The 21,413-nt window shown below is 45.6% G+C and overlaps 1 protein-coding gene across 1 annotated transcript in view; it reads right to left on the bottom strand.

Annotated features, from left to right (window-relative positions):
• PIGX (phosphatidylinositol glycan anchor biosynthesis class X) overlaps positions 1–8,655 on the bottom strand; it is a 50,254-nt gene extending 41,599 nt beyond the window's left edge. The window contains exon 1 of the mRNA XM_073576577.1: positions 8,616–8,655. The gene's annotated coding sequence lies outside the window, so the exon portion shown is untranslated. The remainder of the gene's footprint in view (positions 1–8,615) is intronic.
• Between the last annotated feature and the right edge of the window lie 12,758 nt (positions 8,656–21,413).

The raw sequence follows: 21,413 nt of genomic DNA, 5'->3' as shown, positions 1-21,413 counted from the left end.
ACAGGCATGTCACTAGTAACAGGTGGGGTCATGTAAAACCAGACGGCGGAAAAGTGCACGGAACGTTTCCGACACACTCCAGGTGCACGGAACACCTAATTGTCATGTTTGATAGCATTTCAGTTTCTGCAGAATGGAGGCTGCGATGAGAGCGCTAAGGATTTGTCCACACAAGGCGGGGTTTTTTCCGCATGAAAAATGCTGTTCACATTGCAAGTGTTTTTTTAATGCGTTTTCAGTTGCGTTTTTCATGTAATCATCTGAATGGATAAAAATTACCGCAAAAAATGCTGCAATAATTGACATGCTTCGTTTTGGTAAAAATACAGCAGGATTCCAATATATGTGCGAAAGAAAATAGTGTTTACATTAGATTTCAGAAATCTCATTGACTATACTGGTACTGTAAAGCGCTGCGTATTTTATGCACCAAAATCTTAAAATCCGCAACTAAAGCGCAATTACGCGATTTTTATACTGACTTTAACCCCTACAAGGCTGCGTGCTTATACAGTCAGGTTTGGCTGACACAGTCCCTTTAATAGTTTGAGGTCTTTTAGTGGTCTTTAAAACTGACAATAATGCTGAAAAAAAAAAAAATACTGTATATACTCAAGTATAAGCCGAGACGAGTATAAGCCGAGGCCCCTAATTTTGCCACAAAAAAATGGGAAAAGTTATTGACTTGAGTATAAGCCTAGGGTGGAAAATGCAGCAGCTACTGGTAAATTTCAAAAATAAAAATAGATACCAATAAAGGTAAAATTAATTGAGACACCAGTAGGTTAAATGTTTGTGAATATCCATATTGAATCAGGAGCCCCACATAATGCTCCATACAGTTCATGATTACCCCATAAGGTGCTCCATCCAAAATACGCCCCATACAATGCTGCACATAGGTTAATAATGGTCTATAAGATGCTCCATAGAATAATATGCCTCATGCTGCTCCATAAAGGTTGATGGCCCCATAAGATGCTCCATAGATATATATGCCCCATATGCTGCTGTGATAAAAAAAAAGACACCTCTCGTCGCTGGGGGGCCAGGTGCTAGTGTTCTAAGCAGGCAGGAACACCAGCGCGCTATGGGGGCCAGGTTCCGGTGTCAGCGCTGGCTCAAAGCCCCGACACCTGCGATAGTCACCTGTCCCCGTTCCACCACCGCGTGCCACTCTGTCTTCCAGGTCTCTGCAGTGACTGTTCAGGCAGAGGGCATGCACTAACCACGTCATCGGTGGAACGGGGACAGGTGAATATCGCATGGCTCCCCCCGTCCTCCCCATCATACTCACCCCCTCCTGGCACGTCTCTGCAGTCCCTGCTTCTCCGATGGTCTCCGGCAGCTCCTTCCAGTGTTCAGTGGACACGTGGTACCGTTCATTAAAGTAATGAATATGCGCATATTCTTTAATGAGAGGTTACCATGTGACCACTGAGCACAGGAAGAGCTGCGGCGCTGGAGACCATCTGAGAAGCAGGGACTGCAGAGACCGTGCCAGGAGGGGGTGAGTATGATCTGACAGCTGCGCTCCCCCTGCTGACCCCCGGGACAATGACTCGAGTATAAGCCGAGAGGGGGCACTTTCAGCCTAAAAAAATGTGCTGAAAATCTTAGCTTATACTCGAGTATATACGGTACGTAAAATGTGTTTTTTTCACTTTTTGTAAGGAAACAGTAATAAAGATAATTATTGCCAACTAATCAAAAAATATTAACCTCTTCTCAACATGCACTATACCTGTACTCCATATGTCAAGTGTTGGTATCTGGAGCGGACTCAGGAGCTGAGCCTATACCTGACCCTGCAGGTACCGGTTGTGTTACATAGACAATATATATCAATCTTTTGACAGCAACATTTAAGGCGCACTCCACTCCAGGCATTTATTGTGACCCAACAAAAAGGATGGGGATGGACTACACTGACAGCAAGGGGCATGCCAAGAGCCCCCATGGCTTCCTTATTGGTACTCCTGTAATGCACAGCCATCAGTTATTTACTGTAGCTATCTATATACAGCAACACATTGTATCACACATTTAAGCTATATATTGCAATACAGTGTATAAAACAAGCAATAATATAAATACAGATTCAAGTTCTCTTAGAGGGAAGATAAAAAAAGGAATGCAAAATGTAAAATAAAAACTAAAAAAAGCTGAAAATTCAACTTACCCCTATTTTTATTAAAACTAAGAACAAAAAATCACAATATTCAATGTTGCTGCATCCATAAAAGTTTTATCTACCAAAATGTAATATTATTTAACCCGTATGGTAAAAGCCATGAAGCAAAAAAAAAATTGAAATGCCCGAATTGCTGTTTTTCAGTTGCTTTATCTCCATAAAAAATGCAATAATAAATAATCAAAACACTGCATGTACCCCAATATGGTATCCATATAAAAATGTCAGCTTGCCACACAAAAAACAAGCCCCAACACAGCTCAAAAGGCAGATATATTAAGAAGCGAGGGGTCTCAGAAAATACAAACCAATTTATTTCTTTACAAATGTCTTTCTTTTTTCACTACTAAAATGTAAAAAAACCTATACAAGTTCAGGATCATTGTAATCGTACTGACCTGGAGAATCATATTGCTATGTCACCTTAAAACGAAAACCTGAAAAAACAATGGCGGAATTCCTTTTTTTTCCGCAGTCACCACATTTTAAATAGATTTTCCAGTACATTTTTTGGTAAAATGAACATTTTAGATGAGTGAGGTCCCAAGCCCGCTGACAGTCAGGTGACAGAGATGGACGCAGTACTGGATGGATGGAGCGCCATGTCTCCTTTAGTCACTGATCGGCAGAGTGCTGGGAGTTAGACCACCACTAATGTGATATTCATTGCTTATCCTAAGGAAAGACAGTTAATAATGTGGTTTGAGAAATCTACAGAAAAGGCTACTATTGCATTGTTGGATTAGGCCACGGTCACACGTTGGGTATTTGGTGAGTTTTTTACCTCAGTATGTGTAAGCCAAAACCAGGAGAGGAACAATCAGAGGAAAAGTATAATAGAGACACGTCACCACTCCTGTATTATCACCCACTCCTGGTTTTGGCTTACAGATACTGAGGTAAAAAAACTCAATGTGTGAATGTGGCCTAAGACTGTGCACAAGTTTCCGCAGTTTTCAGTCATTTGGTGCACAAGCAATAACTGTATTTAAGCTTAAGACTCTTTCAGTTCATACCTAGGTTATATTTCTACCATAAATCTATAGTGGATGCAAAAATATAATTATCTAAAATATTGTTAAAAATATTTTTCTACACGTGTTATACATTTCGTGTCTGTTATTGCTGGCGACTGTTCTGCCTGTAACAGTTCAGAATCTCTGCACCCACTGAAAAATAACAACTCTGAGGCATTAATGTCTCCAGACTGCTCAACAAGGAATCTCATTTCACAGAGCAGCACTTTTCTTATTCAGGTTCCGGTAAGGAAGACACATGGCGCATCTGTTCATGCATGAAGGGATTGTGGTGGTGTGATGAACCAGGCATTAACGCGTTAACCAGCATCTGCCAAGAAGCTACAAAACCTAAAATGGGTAAATCTATTATTTTATGTTTTTCTCTATTAAGATTACACGCCTGGCTTTGGCTTACAATTAGGGATGGGTAATTCTCCTGAAATTTCTTTATTAGGCCCTGGGCACACACTGAGTATTTGGTGACTTTTTTACCTCAGTATTTGTAAGCCAAAACCAGGAGAGGGACAATCAGAGGAAAAGTGTAATAGAAACCCGTCACCACTTCTGTATTATCACCCACTCCTGGTTTTGGCTTACAAATACTGAGGTAAAAAAACTCACCAAATACTCAACATGTGCACATGGCCTTATAGTCACCTCTCCCAGGCTTGCCCCTCTCCTGTCCTCCCACTGCAGCTCCCTATCTTACCCATTGCTCACTATGGATCGCCCTCTGGTCCAGATCTTGACACCAGGCAGTCTTGTGGGATACGACCCACATTATTGCATGCATTGAGTCCAATCATGCATGTTGGGTGATGCATGTCATTGACGTGTATCATGCCTCACATGACCATGTAAGGCCGGTTTCACATTTGCGTTTCCGGGCGCAGCGACTGCCTGCGCACGGCCGCCGCTAAGCCCCGCCCCCTGTCGCGCCTCCGCCGGTAGCTCCGCCTACGGGCGCATGACGCTACATGCGTCATGCGTCCCCTATCTTTATCACTGAGGACGCAGGCCATGCGCAGTATACGTTTGGCGGCGCCTGTGTCCTTTTGACGGTGCGCCGAGCGCCACCAAATTGCAACAGGTTGCGTTTGGCGCTGGTCGACGCACCGTCAAAAGGACGCAGGCGCCACCAAAACGCATACTGCGCACAGCCTGCGTCCTCAGTGATAAAGAAAGGGGACGCATGACGCTTGCAGCGTCATGCGCCCGGAGGCGGAGCTACCGGTGGAGGCGCGGCAGGGGGCGTGGCTTAGAGGTGGCCATGCGCAGGCCGTCGCTGCGCCCGGAAACACAAATGTGAAACCGGCCTAAGGCCTACTAGAAACTAATCCTAAGTGTGTGGAGGAATGGAGAGAAAGCTGTGGTAGCAGGACAAATAATGGGGCCATGATAGGACAGGTGTGAATTATACTTTTTACCCCATTCCAGGCCGGCTGCTATGTTGTTGTTCTGGTGAATCCAAATTTTTAGCGGAATGCACAAAAATTTTGTCTAGCTACGAATCCATTCGCTCATCTGTGCTTACAATTACTGATTAAACACTGCCTAAAAATTTGAGTGTGAATAAGGCAACACAGTGTAAAACACCTCTCCATAACTAACCGCTAACCAGGAAGCATTTTGCTCCCAAAACTCATCAGCACTTCAGGGTTTGCCCAGATTACTCTACTACAGCATATTTTCTGCACAAAAGTCACATTTCTTCAATACAACATTACAATACTTTGCATTAACATTTGATAATATCTCCCATTAGGTCACATCAGCATTTTCTTCATAGGCCGGCCAGCTTCCACTCCTTTCCAAATCAGTCAGTAGCACACCTGGATAGAAGGAAGCTGTGAGGCACAGGAGCTCCTGAAAAAGCAATCACAGCGAACGAAACTCACCTGCTAACTGAGGTTGTGGCCTCTGTAAGCACACAATATAGGTTCACACAACAACAAATGTGACATATTAGAATTTTCTTTCTATATTGTTCATGTGGAGGCCAATACAAAACAATCTCTATAGTGCATCAGTTTGAAATTGTACGCATACAATGGTTCACCGACAATCAGATCCAAATGGAACTGAGAAAAATTTGGTGACGTGCAAGTGCTATCCGTGAAATTGGTTATATGCATGACCCCTTATACTAGTTCATTCATTTTTGATCTACTCCTGATTTTTGGCACATATGAGAGGTGATCAATAATTTTTCTGAGAAAATTGAATTGACTACTTTCAAAGTAATCCCCATTAACTTCAACACAGTTATTCCACTTTGCCTACAGTGATCGGATGCCATTAGAATAGAAGGGGACTTCTTGCTCTGGCAAGAACCCTGTTCCTGCCTCTTTGACTGCATTATCATAAGGAATTTGTTGCCCATAGAGACATTTTTTCAGGTTCTGAAATGTAAAGTAATCACTTGGAGCCAGGTCTGGACTATAGGGTGGATGTAGAAGCTCCATGAAGCCTCATTCCCTGATAGAGAGGGATTCCCTCATAACAGAAATGTCTTGAATTTAGAAAAGGCAGGAAATGGTTAAAATAAGAATAAACATTACTCACCCAGTTTAATCCATCGACTGCGGTGAATTTCATGCTGTGTGACCACTGCAGCCAGCTGCTGGCCTCACTGGATTCATGCCGAATACCATTGAGACCAGTGACTTGCACAGAGCACAAAAATAATGGCACAAGTGCGGTACAGTGCCCCACTCCCTGAGGAAGCCCAAGCGAAACACGCGTCGGAGTGTGTGGCAGGAGACAATTTCCTTATCATCATACAATCAGGTTTGTACCTAAGCTTCTGAATGTGTGCTTTTTAGATTCCATGTGCATGGTCATATGTTGGTGCATTTGGGTTGGTGCAATATAATAATAATTCCTACACATCTTTTGTGCATTGTCACTTTATCATTATATATCCCACACTTATCATCCAGCTGTGCTATTTATTTATATATCATTTTATTTATATATCACTATTACGCACATAATTACCATTAGCTTTCTTGTGTAAATGTGTAACTTGCTCTGGCGGATGCAACATAATAAATAGATTATCCCTGTTTACTGTCACTTTATTATTAGTTCATTATACATCTGTGTTCAGTGTTATTTAGTTACACACATTTATATGTTAGCCACCATTATGGAGTCATAGACAATTTTCCTTAATATATTTGCAGCATATATATTATTATTATTATTATTATTATTTTATTTGTGATTTTCTCATTCCATATATTTTTTTGCTACTGCCTTACATTGCATTTAATTGTTCCACTACAATTTGTGTTTTTATCCTTTTTTATCATATTTTTGCTGTGTTTTGCGTATTTTTAATCATGGTCTATTTTTGGGCAATAAAGTAATTAACTTGTGTTTTTATTTTCTTTATTATTTACTAATAAAAAATATTTTGTTGCCTAATGAGTACTTTGTTGATTTACTAGTGTGATGGAGAATGAACCAAGTTGGAATTTTTTTTTTTTAAATAATGATGTAGAATCTAAAGCACACTTGTGCAGCAGATTCATTTATTTGTGCAAAATCTATTGCATAGTCTTGTGTTTGATTCATCTTGAGCAATTTAAGAGTGAGCATGAACACTTGGTTTCCCTTGAGAAAGAAGAAGTTCTGAGCAGGAAGCCGCTGATATGCAGGTCTTCTTTTTTTTATCCTTCAGCCTCTGGTTTCCTCTGAAGAAACGTGCAGAGCTTGGAGAACTGCACAAAAAGGGGAACTGAATGGGCATGAAACTCCCCCCTTTTACTTTCCTGCCAATTTCCAATCACATCTGTTCTCTTTAGATTTCCCAATATATGTTGTGTGATGTTCTGCCCAGTTTCTTTATTTTAAAGTGAACCTGCCACCATTTGTTTGTGTATAAACAGAGCTGTATATTATCCCCTGACTCCCCCGTATACACCCAAAATAATTTTTGAATTTCTCCTGTGCTTTAAGCACATTGGGACGGTCCGATGGGCGTCATTGCTGCGGCATCTATCCTTCCCCTCCACTGCTAATCACTGTCCTCCAGCTTTGATTGATGTGGATGACTTATCCTCTATCATCCACATACCAAATGAAATCTGGAGCCTGCACAGGGACATCACCAGCTCCCACAGATGAACTTTTCCCAGCTCTATTGTGCATGTGGACTGTGCCGACGCATATGCAGTTATGTCAGCTGGGAGTCGTTTAGTTGATGTGAGCACCTGCATCCAATAGCTAGGAGACATCTTGTATAAAAAGCACCTGTCACTGTGTCAGGAATGGTAGCTCCCTACCTGAGCGGGCCCCTCGTGGTCCTGGGTGGGCTGTGGCTCTCCGGTGGGTCACCTCGCGCCCATCATTGACCATGATGGGCGGGGTGTCACCTCCGAGGGGCGCAGCTTGCAGGGGTGCTTGCTCAGTCCGGATATCGCATTCTAGGAGATGCACTTCTAGCATCACTGGGAGGAGGAACACCGCTGCTCCCAGCGATTATGCTATGTGGGGACTCCAGGACGACGGGTCCCCTGGTGTTAGCTGCTGCCAGCGGGTGCAGGACGCTGTACCTGCTGGGGCAGTCAGATGGTGGGAGGTCCCTCCAGTCTTGCCTCCCGTTCTCTGGTGTCTCTGTGGTCTGGGGGCGGAAACTGGGTATTGCCCCAGCGTGGTCAGGTGACTGCTGGAAGGCAGATTTAATCCTGCCTTTTTCCTCCTTTTATCAGTGATTATTTTCAGTTCTGGTAGGTGTTTAAGATTAGTGGTGTTGTGCTTCTGAGGAGGTTCATGCTTTGGTGCCTGTGCTTGTTTTATCATTGTTCACCTTAGTTGCTGCAGGCAGTGTGGGATTTTTCAAAATTTGTTAAACCCCTCATGGACCTAACATACAGGCAAATCCCCATGTATCCCCATGTATTCAGGCTGTCAAGTAGTCGCAAAATATGCAGCTGCGGCGACAGGAACTGGATCTCTGAGTGGGTCGCCCTCCCAGGGCCGTGGGGTACTCGGTACCAGGCCGGTGTCAGGGGAATGTGTCACAGCAGCGGTGTCCCTGTCCGTGGCCCTGGGCGCCCAAGTAATGGGGGAATGTAGTTAATGGAATGGAATAGTTTGTGACGCCACCTGTGGTGCTTGGCAAGGGAGGTGTTAAGCCGACGCTGCAGACAGATCCTCTGGGACAGATGGTATGGTGCAGCAGTGATGGTATAGCCCTCCACAGGCAGGGCTGATGTCCCAGGGCAGTGTAGTTGTAATGGTTGTGGAAAGGCGCAGGCAGTGTAAAGAATGGTACCCAGATGTAGCGTGTCACGTCCGCCATGTCTGTTTGTCTCAAGAACTCCTGGAGCGATGTGCATGCGCATGTTTTGTCTACTGTCCTGCATGTTCGCTAGAGCTGTGTGCAGACTCACCTCATGTCTGAGCTGCAGGATCCCTGCGTTTCTGCTCTGCCTTCTGTGATCTTCTCGTCATGTCTGGAGTCCTTGATCATGTGATGTTTCTTAAGATCCTGCACTGTCTGGTTCTGCAATCATCTCGTCATGTCTAGAATCCCGGATCATGTGTTCTTCCTAGGATCCTGCACTGGTTGGTTCGGTGATCATCTCGTCATGTCTGAAACCCTGATCATGTGACGTTTCCTAAGATCCTGCACTGTCTGGTTCTGCTATCATCTCGTCATGTCTAGAATCCCGGAAGTGCTCCCCTGGTCCTGACCTGGAGGAGGAGGTGCTATGCCCTATATCAGGCCGCCTCTTCCTATGCTCAGGGCCTGATTATTGTGTTGCTTCCCTGCAAGGCTCTGGGTCTGTGGGGTTGCTCCCTCTATTCTGTGCCCTTGCACTTTGCTCTGTAGTGCGTCTCTGCACACGCTCCGTGCTCGTATTCCGCCTCTTGTCTTGTGCCATGTCTTGTGTTGTCTCTCGTGCCATGTTTGTCTTTGCCTTGTAGTCCTTCTGCTGTTCTTTGTCTTAGTCTGTTTTGCTATGTCTCGCCTTAGCTATGCTTTGACTTGTAGTCCTTCCTGTGTTCTCTGCCTCGCCTGTTTTGCCATGTCTTGCTTTTGCTATGCTTTGACTTGTAGTCCTCCCTGTGTTCTCTGCCTTGCTATTCCTTGCTTTGTGTTCCTCCCTATGGTCTCAGTCTTTGCTTGCTCTGCCTCGCTCTCTCCTATGGTGCTCTGTAGTGCTCCCTGGCACACGCACCATTTCTCCTCTCCTTAGTGCTCGTTTCTTTGTCTAGTCCCAAGGTCTTCCCTTGGCCCGGCTCTGGGCTTCTGCCTACGCTCCGCTGCTAGACTCTGTCCTCTCTCTGACCTGGCTCTGTTTCTGCCTGTATTCCTTGCCTTGTTCCCTGCCTTGTCCTTGCATTGAACCCCGGCGTGGGTTCCCCTTGGCCGTCTCCTGTGCCGTGGTAAGTGCCACGTGTTTGTGTACAGCCGTGTGTACTGGCCAGTGTGGCGTGCCCCCTGCGTGGCTCCTAGCACGCAGCCCTTCCTTGTGCCCTGGCGTGGCTCCTAGCACGCACCCTGCTCTGAACCCTGGCGTGTCTCTACACGCACTCTGTCTTGTGCCTTGGCGTGTCTCTACACGCACTCTGTCTTGTGCCTTGGCGTGTCTCTACACGCACTCTGTCTTGTGCCTTGGCGTGTCTCTACACGCACTCTGTCTTGTGCCTTGGCGTGTCTCTACACACGCACTCTGTCTTGTGCCTTGGCGTGTCTCTACACACGCACTCTGTCTTGTGCCTTGGCGTGTCTCTACACACGCACTCTGTCTTGTGCCTTGGCGTGTCTCTACAAACGCACTCTGTCTTGTGCCTTGGCGTGTCTCTACACACGCACTCTGTCTTGTGCCTTGGCGTGTCTCTACACACGCACTCTGTCTTGTGCCTTGGCGTGTCTCTACACACGCACTCTGTCTTGTGCCTTGGCATGTCTCTACACACGCACTCTGTCTTGTGCCTTGGCGTGTCTCTACACACGCACTCTGTCTTGTGCCTTGGCGTGTCTCTACACACGCACTCTGTCTTGTGCCTTGGCGTGTCTCTACACACGCACTCTGTCTTGTGCCTTGGCGTGTCTCTACACACGCACTCTGTCTTGTGCCTTGGCGTGTCTCTACACACGCACTCTGTCTTGTGCCTTGGCGTGTCTCTACACACGCACTCTGTCTTGTGCCTTGGCGTGTCTCTACACACGCACTCTGTCTTGTGCCTTGGCGTGTCTCTACACACGCACTCTGTCTTGTGCCTTGGCGTGTCTCTACACACGCACTCTGTCTTGTGCCTTGGCGTGTCTCTACACACGCACTCTGTCTTGTGCCTTGGCGTGTCTCTACACACGCACTCTGTCTTGTGCCTTGGCGTGTCTCTACACACGCACTGTCTTGTGCCTTGGCGTGTCTCTACACACGCACCCTGTCTCGTTTGCGAACCTTGGCGTGTCCCCTACACACGCACCTCGCTTTGAACCCTGGCGTGTCCCCTACACACGCACCTCGCTTTGAACCCTGGCGTGTCCCCTACACACGCACCTAGTCTTGAACCCTGGCGTGTCCCCTACACACGCACCTAGCCTTGGACCCTGGCGTGTCCCCTAAACACGCACCCTGCTTGGATATCTGTCGTGCCTCCTTGCCTGAACCCTGGTTTGCCTGCCGGATGCCCGGAACCTGCCGACCGTTGCCAGAGGTCCGGAACCAGATGACTACGGCCTGATGTCCGGAGCTGACGTCCGCAGCCTGATCCCTGGACCCTGTCAGTTTGCCAGCAGTCCGGAGTTCGATGCCATCATGCCATTACCTGTGCCTAGGCGTGCCATCTGGCACGTACCATGTTATGGACCTTGGCGTGCCCACGCGCGCACCTTGCACGTTTTGCTTGTTTTCTCTGTATGTGATCTTGTGTTATTCTAATGAAGATACCTTGCACCTACGTCTAGTCTCGTCTTGCTTCCTGCTCGTCCTTGTCGTCAGACACTCGTCTAGTGTCCCCTGAGCCGGCCGTCTGGTCCCAGCAGTCGTGGTGGCTCACCCCCTTGGTCTTGCCCCTGACACTCCCTGTATAGGGGGTGGATTCTCACAAGGTCAGCTCGCCCTCGGTGGGTGGGTGCCACGACCCAGAGGGTCCACTCAAAAAATGGGCTCAGCAGGAGCTGAGTCCGTCACATAGCGGTGCTGAGCAGGTTGGCGCAAGAATGAAGGGAGGACATCGAGGCTTGCAGTTCCAAAGCTTTACTCACAGTCTGCGGTACACAAGGGTGCCTGCCTCCGGACCGTGTCCTCTGGGTCAGAGACTCAGCCAACCTCCAGGCCAGATGGGAAGCTCCTCTCCAACACTCCGCCAACATGTACCTTTCCCTGAACGACTCCTCTATTGCGCCTTAAAGTGTGAAGATCTCCAGTACCGTGGTACCCTGGAGTTCCTCCTGTCAGATGTTCCCAAGAACTCTACTCGTATGGCAGACAGCTGTAGCCTACTTCGGGGACTCCCTTCTTCTGAGTTCCGGCTCTCTAAATCAGTTGCTGTTGTGCCCCAAGTCTTAGATGGGAGTAGTGCATTTACAGCCAACTACTCCACCGGTGTCTGCTGCAGAACCATAAGTGTCCATACAACCTCGGGGACCGGGCCCCGGCCTTGCGCTGAGAACCTATAGGCAGGGTTCCTCTTCCACCCACGTCTCCTCTCTGTTCTCCTACTCCTTCGTTCCATACTGATCCTTCTCTCTCTTATGGAAGCTTAAGTTGCAGTTCTACGTCTTTCTCCTTCTTTCCCTTTCCCGTGCCAGCTGGCTCAGATCACTGAGGCAGCTGCAGCACTCCTTCTTCCATCCCTTCTTCCAGGGATCCCCACTCCTCCCGAGTGGCTTCCTTCCTCACTGACCTTCTGTCAGACTGAACCCGTAATCCTACACTTTCCCACTCTTTTATATATCTCAACTCCACCCACCTCCCAGCATATCCAATGTTCCAAGCAGGGAACCACCAGAGGTGCTCTGCTACTCTCTAAGCACTGAGCCGCAATGTGGTTGTGCAGAACTACCCTGTTGTGTGGGGTGTGAGTGTTGGAGTGTGGAAAGGAGTTCCCAACTTACCTGGATGGTGGGGCACTACACCTTAGGAGAAGGTGCAGTACCTCTGTGGCGACTGAGCCTCAGGGGCGCCACATGAGCACTTCCAAATTCTCGGAGACCACCCGAACATGATCCGGAAAACCCGAGCAACGAGCATACTCGCTCATCACTACTCTCCAGTGATCTCACAGCTAACAGCTACTGTGTAGAGTACAGTAGAGATGAGTGTCATTACAAGTACCTCTTGCAACTATCAGCAGTCAATGTGGGGAGAGAGGAGTACAGCAGAGCTGACAGTGCTGGAGAGAAGGGCTGCAATAGGTGTGTGCAGTGGCACTCAACTCAGCTGTAATCTCGATTTCAACTGCCATGATAGGAAAGCTTGAGATGTTTGTAATGACACTCATTGACAGATCTTAATAACTCATTTACATAAAAGAAAAACATGGATTTCTTTGGAATAAGACATTGGTCACAGGTATCAAGGTATCCTTTTTTACTCCATTCTATCACCGAAATGCCCACATAGACAAATTCCCTTTAAATTTACCCTTTGATAAAAGGATGTTTAGTACTCTTAAAAAGGTTGCTCCCTTTCAGAAAACTTTTTCTGGCTACCTCTGTTTGCAAAAAAACAAAACAAACTCTCACTTATTTGGCCTCCCTGGGTATAGCACTGGATTACTGCTCTAGTGATTGTGCATAGGTTACAGCAGAGACATCACAACGCTGCAGCCAATCACTGAGCTCAGCAGCTCTGCCTGTGTAGATGGCACAAGTCATTGTCACGGTGGTAACTTGCATGCCTCCTTAGCACCGCTCTACTCACCGTGCGGCTTCTCATCGTCTTATTTTGCCTCACTGAGATTGCTTCTTGCAACACTCCTCAGCGATGCTGCATCTGTTTGTGGATTCCATTTTGCCTTAGGGGGCATGGCTGGTCACTGCAGGAATTTAACCCTGCTGTGTCCTGCAGAGATTAGGTTCCATGACTTATTATTAGGCAGCTCCTTACCCCAATCCCCACTCGGACATTGGGTCCTATTAGCTTGTCTGCTAGTCTCCTATTCATGCATTTATTTGTATTGATTCTCCTGTTTTCGACCCAAATTATTTACCCACTCCTGATCTTGGCTTTGTACTTTGATCCTGTGCTGCCTGCACTGACCTTGGACCTGTGACCTCTGTCTCACCCTCCTGTACCTAGTACCCATTCCTCTGACGCTATGGTCAGCTGCTGCAGTCCCAGGGACTGTCCCACAGGGGCACATGGAGTCTGCCAGCAGCCCAGCCTATCCTCACCATCAGAAGCTCTAGTGAATACCCGGTAGACCGTTAGTCATGACTCTCCAGAGTAAGCCGAGCCCGTGATGCAGTGGGTCCACTCCCACCAGCGTAACAGTCATTAAGCTCTTTGACTCTGTCGACATGACATCACTGGTACAGCCAAAAAAACAGAGGCTGAGGCAGTGTTAGAGACATAGCCCTTGACCTGGACAAGGGAAGTAAAGTTCGGGTCATTTGTTTTTATATTTTAAAAAGAATAAAGTTGGCAGGCAAATATTTTCTAAAAGGGTACAACAGTGATGATAATGTGTGCAAACTGTAAAGCGCTGCGGAATATGTTAGCGCTATATAAAAATAAAGATTATTATTACATTAAGAGATCAGCAGCCGGAAACTAGTGTTCCTAGGAACTCTTGTTTAACATAATCTTCCAGTGTAATTGGCCCTTAACACTGACACCTTTTGTTGGGGTAGCTATTTAGGGAGGGCTAAATTAACCCTTCACTGTTGAGCCAGTGATTTCCAAATTATTCCACAGAGTGCTGCTAGCAACTCAAATGACCACACGGAGACGGGGGTCTCTGAACGGGAGGATCGAGACAGATCACCAAGCCCCTTTATTTCAGTCACTTCTTTTATAGCATTTTGCTTAACCCCTTCACTACCAAGGGTGGTTTGCACATTAACTACCGGGCCAATTTTTTACAATTCTGACCACTGTACCTTTATGAGGTCATAACTCTGGAACGCTTCTATGGATCCCGGTGATTCTGACATTGTTTTCTCGTGACATATTGTACTTCATGTTAGTGGTAAAATTGCATTCAAATAACTTGCGTTTATTTGTGAAAAAAATGGAAATTTGGCGAAAATTTTGAAAATTTCGCAATTTTCCAACTTTGAATTTTTATGCCCTTAAATCACAGGGATACGGCACACAAAAAACTTAATACATAACATTTCCCACATGTTTACTTTACATCAGCACAGTTTTGGAACCAAAATTTTTTTTTGTTAGGAAGTTATAAGGGTTAAAAATTGACCAGCGATTTCTCATTTTTGCAACACCATTTTATTTTTAGGGACCACTTCACATTTGAAGCCACTTTGAGGGGTCTATATGATAGAAAATACCCAAAAGTGACACCATTCTAAAAACTGCACCCCTTAAGGTGCTTAAAACCACATTCAAGAAGTTTATTAACCATTTAGGTGCGTCACAGGAATTTTTTTGAATATTAAAAAAAAAATGAACATTTAACTTTTTTTCACAAAAAAAATACTTCAGGTTCAATTTTCTTTATTTTACCAAGGGTAACAGGAGAAATTGGACTGCAAGACTTATTGTGCAATTTGTCCTGAGTACGCTGATACCTGATATGTGGGGGGGAACCACTGTTTCGGCGCATGGCAGAGCTCAGAATGGAAGGAGCGCCGTTTGACTTTTTCAATGCAAAATTGGCTGGAATTCAGATCGGACGCCATGTCACGTTTGGCGAGCCCCTGATGTACCTAAACAGTGGAAACCCCCCCCAAGTGACCCCATTTTGGAAACTAGACCCCCCAAGGAACTTATCTAGATATGTGGTGAGAACTTTGAACCCACAAGGGCTTCACAGAAGTTTATAACGTACAGCGGTACAATTAAAAAATCATATTTTTTCCACAAAAATGATCTTTTCACCCTCAATTCTTATTTTTCCAAAAGTAACAGGACCCTAAAAGATATTGTGCAATTTATCCTGAGTACGCTGATACCCCACATGTGGGGGTAAACCACTATTTGGGCGTATGGCAGAGCTCGGAAGGGAAGCAGCGCCATTTGACGTTTTTGGCTGGAATTGAGATCGGACACCATGTCGCGTTAGGAAAGCCCCTGATGTACCAAAACAGTAGAAACCCCCCACATATGACACCATTTTGGAAACTAGACCCCCCAAGGAACTTATCTAGATGTGTGGTGAGCACTTTGAACCCCCCAGTGCTTCACTGAAGTTTATAACGTCCGGGCGTGAAAATAAAAAAATCGTATTTTTTCCACAAACATGATCTTTTAGTCCCCATTTTTTTATTTTCCCAAGGGTAACAGGAGAAATTGGACCCCAAAAGTTGTTGTCCAATTTGTCCTGAGTACGCTGTTACCTCATATGTGGGAGAAAACTACTGTATGGGCACACGTCGGGGCTCGGAAGGGAAGTAGTGACGTTTTGGAATGCAGACTTTGATGGAATGGTCTGCGGGTGTCATGTTGCGTTTGGAGAGCCCCTGATGTACCTAAATAGTGGAAACCCCCCACAAGTGACCCCATTTTGGAAACTAGACCCCCTAATGAACTTATCTAGATGTGTGGTGAGCACTTTGAACCCCCCCATTGCTTCACAGAAGTTTATAACGACCGGGCGTGAAAATAAAAATATCGTATTTTTTCAACAAACATCATCTTTTAGTCCCCATTTTTTTATTTTCCCAAGGGTAACAGGAGAAATTGGACCCCAAAAGTTGTTGTCCAATTTGTCCTGAGTACGCTGATACCTCATATGTGGGAGAAAACTACTGTATGGGCACACGTCGGGGCTCGGAAGGGAAGTAGTGACGTTTTGGAATGCAGACTTTGATGGAATGGTCTGCGGGTGTCATGTTGCGTTTGGAGAGCCCCTGATGTACCTAAACAGTGGAAACCCGCCACAAGTGACCCCATTTTGGAAACTAGACCCCCTAATGAACTTATCTAGATGTGTGGTGAGCACTTTGAACCCCCCAGTGCTTCACAGAAGTTTATAACGACCGGGCGTGAAAATAAAAATATCGTATTTTTTCAACAAACATCATCTTTTAGTCCCCATTTTTTTTATTTTCCCAAGGGTAACAGGAGAAATTGGACCCCAAAAGTTGTTGTCCAATTTGTCCTGAGTACGCTGATACCTCATATGTGGGAGAAAACTACTGTATGGGCACACGTCGGGGCTCGGAAGGGAAGTAGTGACGTTTTGGAATGCAGACTTTGATGGATTGGTATGCGGGTGTCATATGCGTTTGGAGAGCCCCTAATGTACCTAAACTATTGAAACTCCCCACAAGTGACCCCATTTTGGAAACTAGACCCCCCACCGAGCTTATCTAGATGTGTGGAGAGCACTTTGAACCCCCAAGTGCTTCACAGAAGTTTATAACGCCTGGGCGTGAAAATAAAAAAAACATTTTTTTCCGCAAAATTATATTTTTGCCCCCAATTTTTTATTTTCCTAAGGGTAACAGGAGAAATTGGACCCCAAAAGTTGTTTTGTAATTTGTCCTGAGTAGGCTGATACCCTACATGTGGGGGTAAAACACTGTTTGGGCACATGGCAGAGCTTGGAAGGGAAGGAGCACCATTTGACTTTTTCAACGCAGAATTGGCTGGAATTGAGATCAGAAGCCATGTTGCCTTTGGAGAGCACCTGATGTGCCCAAACAGTGGAAACCCCCAATTATAACTCCAACCCGAACCTCAACACACCCCTAACCCTAATCTGAGCCCTAACCCTAACCCTAGCCCTAACCCTAGCCCTAACCCTAGCCCTAACCCTAGCCCTAACCCTAGCCCTAACCCTACCCTAACCCTAGCGGGAAAATGGAAATAAATACATTTTCTTTTAGTTTTATTATTTTTCCCTAACTAAGGGAGTGATAACGGGGGGTTTGATTTACGATTTATGGCGGTTTTTATGTTTGGCGGCTGTCGCACGCTAAAAGACGCTTTTTATTGTAAAAATAGTTTTTGCATCACCACATATTGTGAGCTATAATTTTTCCGTATTTTGACCCACCGAGTCATGTGAGGTCTTATTTTTTGCGGGACGAGTTGACGTTTTTATTGGTACCATTTTCGGGCACGTGACATTTTTTGATCGCTTTTTATTCCGATTTTTGGGACGCAGAATGAACAAAAACCAGCGTTTCATGAATTTCTTTTGGGGGGGTGCGTTTACACCGTTCCGCGTGCGGTAAAATTGATAAAGCGGTTTTATTCTTCAGGTCAGTACGGTTACAGCGATACCTCATTTAGGTCGTTTTTTTATGTTTTGTCGGTTTTTTGCAATGAAAACTATTTTATATAAAAAATAATTATTTTTGTATCGCTTTATTCTGCGAGCTATAACTTTTTTATTTTTTTGCGGATGATGCTGTATGGTGGATCGTTTTTTGCAGGACAAGATGACGTTTTCAGCGGTACCATGCATATTTATATGCGTCTTTTTGATCGCACGTTATTGCACTTTTTGTTCGGTGGTATGATAATAAATCATTATTTTTTGCTTCGTTTTTTATTTTTATTTTTTAAGGGGTTCGCTAAAGGGGTTAACTAATGGGACAGTTTTATAGGGCAGGTCATTACGGACGCGGCGATACCAAATATGTGTACTTTTATTGTTTTTGTTTTTTTTTATTTTGAAAAAATGGATTTATTGGGGAATATTTTTTTTTTTTTTTACTGATTTATTTAGCGATTTTTTTTAAAATGATTTTTAACACTTTTTTTTTTTTTTTTACTTTATTACCTTGTCCCAGGTGGGACATCGCTGTCCTGTGACAGATCGCTGATCTGTCACATCACAGATCACTGTGACAGATCAGCGATCTGTCACAGGCACTGCTGCAGACTTCCTCATGCCTGCGCTTTGCAGGCACTGAGGAAGCCAGCTTCCTCAGGCCCCCGTCGCCATCTTGGATCCGGGGGCCTGTAGGGAAAGAGCCCCCCGCAGCAGCGCTGCACATTGCGCTGCCGTGGGGGGCTCAGGGAAGCACGGAGGGAGCCCCCTCCCTGCCGATGCTTCCCTTTAACCCCCGGTACACCGCGATCGCGTTTGATCGCGGTGTGCAAGGGGTTAACGTGTCGGGGGCGGTCCGTGACCGCCCCTGACACATTGTGCCGGGTGTCAGCTGTGATAATCAGCTGACACCCGGCCGCGATCAGCGGCGCTCACCAAGTGGGCGCCGCTGATCGCGATGACGTAATATTCCATCCATGGTAATTAGGTCCATGGTCACATGGACGGAATATTACTTCAATTGTAGGTAAGGGGTTAATTATGCAAAGTTCTCAACTACCAATAACATCATTTCACTTTATAAGCCAATAATATTACAAGAAAACCGGAAACTGCATATATGTCCGTATCCAAATGGCATATTCTTCAGAGTTCTACACCCCCGCCTCCCTTATCTTGCACCTGATGGGAAGTCTGGTTTCATGACAGCCCATCCCAATTACAAAAATTTATCTTACAGAAACAAAAATGGAGAAACAAAACCTTCAGAGAATGGAAAAAATGAAACTTCAGCTCTGATTTTAGTTTTTATCCTTCACATTCCCCCCTAGATAATTTTTTTTAAACACATATGCAGCAACAGAGGTGCTATCCCAAGCTAACAGCTTAAGGGGTACTGGTCTTCACATGACTGATGCCGTGTTACCAGTCATTGCTGTCGTGGCGCACCCGTCCCCGATGTATACTGCAGTTTACGAATAACAATTTTTGATGACGGTGGTGGAGATCTTTTGTAGGTAGCCATGTGCTTGGCTTCAACATCTTCATCTAGTAGCCTTTTGAGATCGGTGCAGAGAAGAGCAGGGGCAACGACACCTTTGGTATCATCATTAGCTGTCTTAGTGCAGAATTTCCTAATACATACAGAAATACACCAAAAAACAAGTTTTAGTATCACATATACAACAAGGATACAGACAGCAACGTGCAACAAGCTTTGTAAGATCCCAGCTATCCAGCTCCCAATTCCCTTAAACCAATTGGCTGGATTGAGAAAGGAGAAGGTGTCTGACCACCAACTGTCCTTATTACAATCATTGTCTTTATCGTATTGATCTCTGAGTCTTTGAATATCTTCTAACTTTAACTTTTAACTTCTACCAATAATAGTATGGAAAATGCGAAAAACCATTGGCTTGTTGGATGATGAGAAGGACTTGATAGGGACCGTCATACAAGGGTTCTAGTCCGTGCTTCCTGACATGCCTTTTCACGATTATCAAATCACCAGGCTTCAGGTTATAACAGGTGTCGGTTTCTGCTGAATCTGGAAAAGAAAAAGAAACTAGAGCATAGGTGTTAGCAAGATTTTTACTAAGCTGAATAACATATTGAACAGCACGGTCAGTTTCCTCTGATAACTGCTGAGGCTGGAAATTTGCAACTGGGGGCCTAGTACCAAACAATATCTCATATGGGGACAGGCCATGTTTTGCAATAGGGGTAGTACGAATGTGGTATAGTACAATGGGTAGGAGCTCTGGCCATGGAGCCGTAGTCTCCTGCATCATTTTGGTAAATTGTTCCCTCAGTGTGCCGTTCAGCCTCTCAACTTTCCCACTGGATTGTGGGTGGTATGGAGTATGGAGGGCTACAGTGGATCCAAGCATTGTCAGAACTTTTTGGTACACATGAGAAGAAAAGGCTGGACGTTGGTCACTTTCAACAACTTCTGGAAGCCCATATCTGCGTATAACTGACATCACCAGTTTCTTCGCTGTGGTCTTTGCAGTAATATTGGTAACAGGGAATGCTTCCGGCCAACTGGAGAACCGGGGCCCAGTAGAATTTTTGCACCAGTTCGAGGGCCTGATTCTTTCCTCGATGTGTAGATCCATGTGCCCATGTGGCAATAGCAGGATACATCCGCATAGGGAGACACACAAGTCGGTCCTTTTTCCAGAGACCATTATCCATTTGTGCCCCATCAGTCTTCCATTGCTTCACCTCATCCTTTGGAGACATTCTCTGCGTTGTCATTAAGCGGTCTCGTGGGGTCCGACAGAAAACTTCAGTCTGTTGTAGATCATCAGGTTCTTGTAGGGTCAATGGTTCTTGTAACTGTTTACGCTGAGAGCGTGTGGTCACCATAGTTGGTATGGTTGGTTCAACGGGTAAGAGAGCGGTGGCTTTTGCTTGCATATCCGCAAATATGTTGCCAACAGTCTGTGGGCTGTTCCTAGGACCGTGCGCCTTTACTTTGATAATAGCCACCTGAGTAGGTAATTTGATCGAGTCCATGAGGGTTTTAACAGCTTCAGCATTTTTCACTGGGGTTCCGGCAGTAGTAATAAACCCTCGATTGGCCCATAGAGCTCCAAAATCGTGAGCAATACCAAATGCATACCGTGAGTCTGTGTATATATTAGCCCGTCTGTTCTTGGCCAAAGTACATGCAGTAGACAGAGCCTGGAGTTCTGCTTCTTGTGCTGACTGTGAGGGTGGGAGTGCAGCTGCGTGCACTACAGTGTCCTCTGTGGTAACAGCATATCTCGTGTGGAATCTACCAAACTCATCGGCATATCTTGAACCATTCGTGTATAACACCAGATCAGGATTTGGGAGTGGATTCTCACTGACATTTGGTGGAGTAGCTGTTTCTTCAGTCAGAAGTTGGGAACAATCATCTTGGAGGTAATCCTCACCACTGCCATCTTTCCTTATAGTTCATTATGCCGCCTTTCAAGGCATTGTAAAGGGGTTGCATTATGCGGGATGCATCCGGTATCCACTGACAACAATAATTGCATAGTCCAAGAAAACGCTGGAGTTCAGTTTAATCTAGTTTCATCTTTTGGGAAAGGAAAGGAGCTGACAGCTATTTTTCTTTCTTCTGCGAGGTGTCTGGCACCCTGAAGGAGACAGTGACCCAAGAATATCACTTGACCAAGGCAGAACTGAAGTCTCGAGGCCGAAACCCAACAGTTCAGTGCTGTCAGATGCTTGAGGAGGCTAACAGTGGCAACAATGGCAAAAGACACCTGCTCATATATTTTTTTTTTTTTTTGCAAACTGGTTGGGACTGTTTTGGGCCCCTTGTGGCA

The sequence above is a fragment of the Dendrobates tinctorius genome, unplaced genomic scaffold (genome assembly GCF_039654945.1).
Source record: "Dendrobates tinctorius isolate UK_male_01 unplaced genomic scaffold, ASM3965494v1 ptg000049l, whole genome shotgun sequence".
Taxonomy (NCBI): Eukaryota; Metazoa; Chordata; class Amphibia; order Anura; family Dendrobatidae; genus Dendrobates; species Dendrobates tinctorius.
This window is presented reverse-complemented; position numbering and strand designations above follow the sequence as displayed.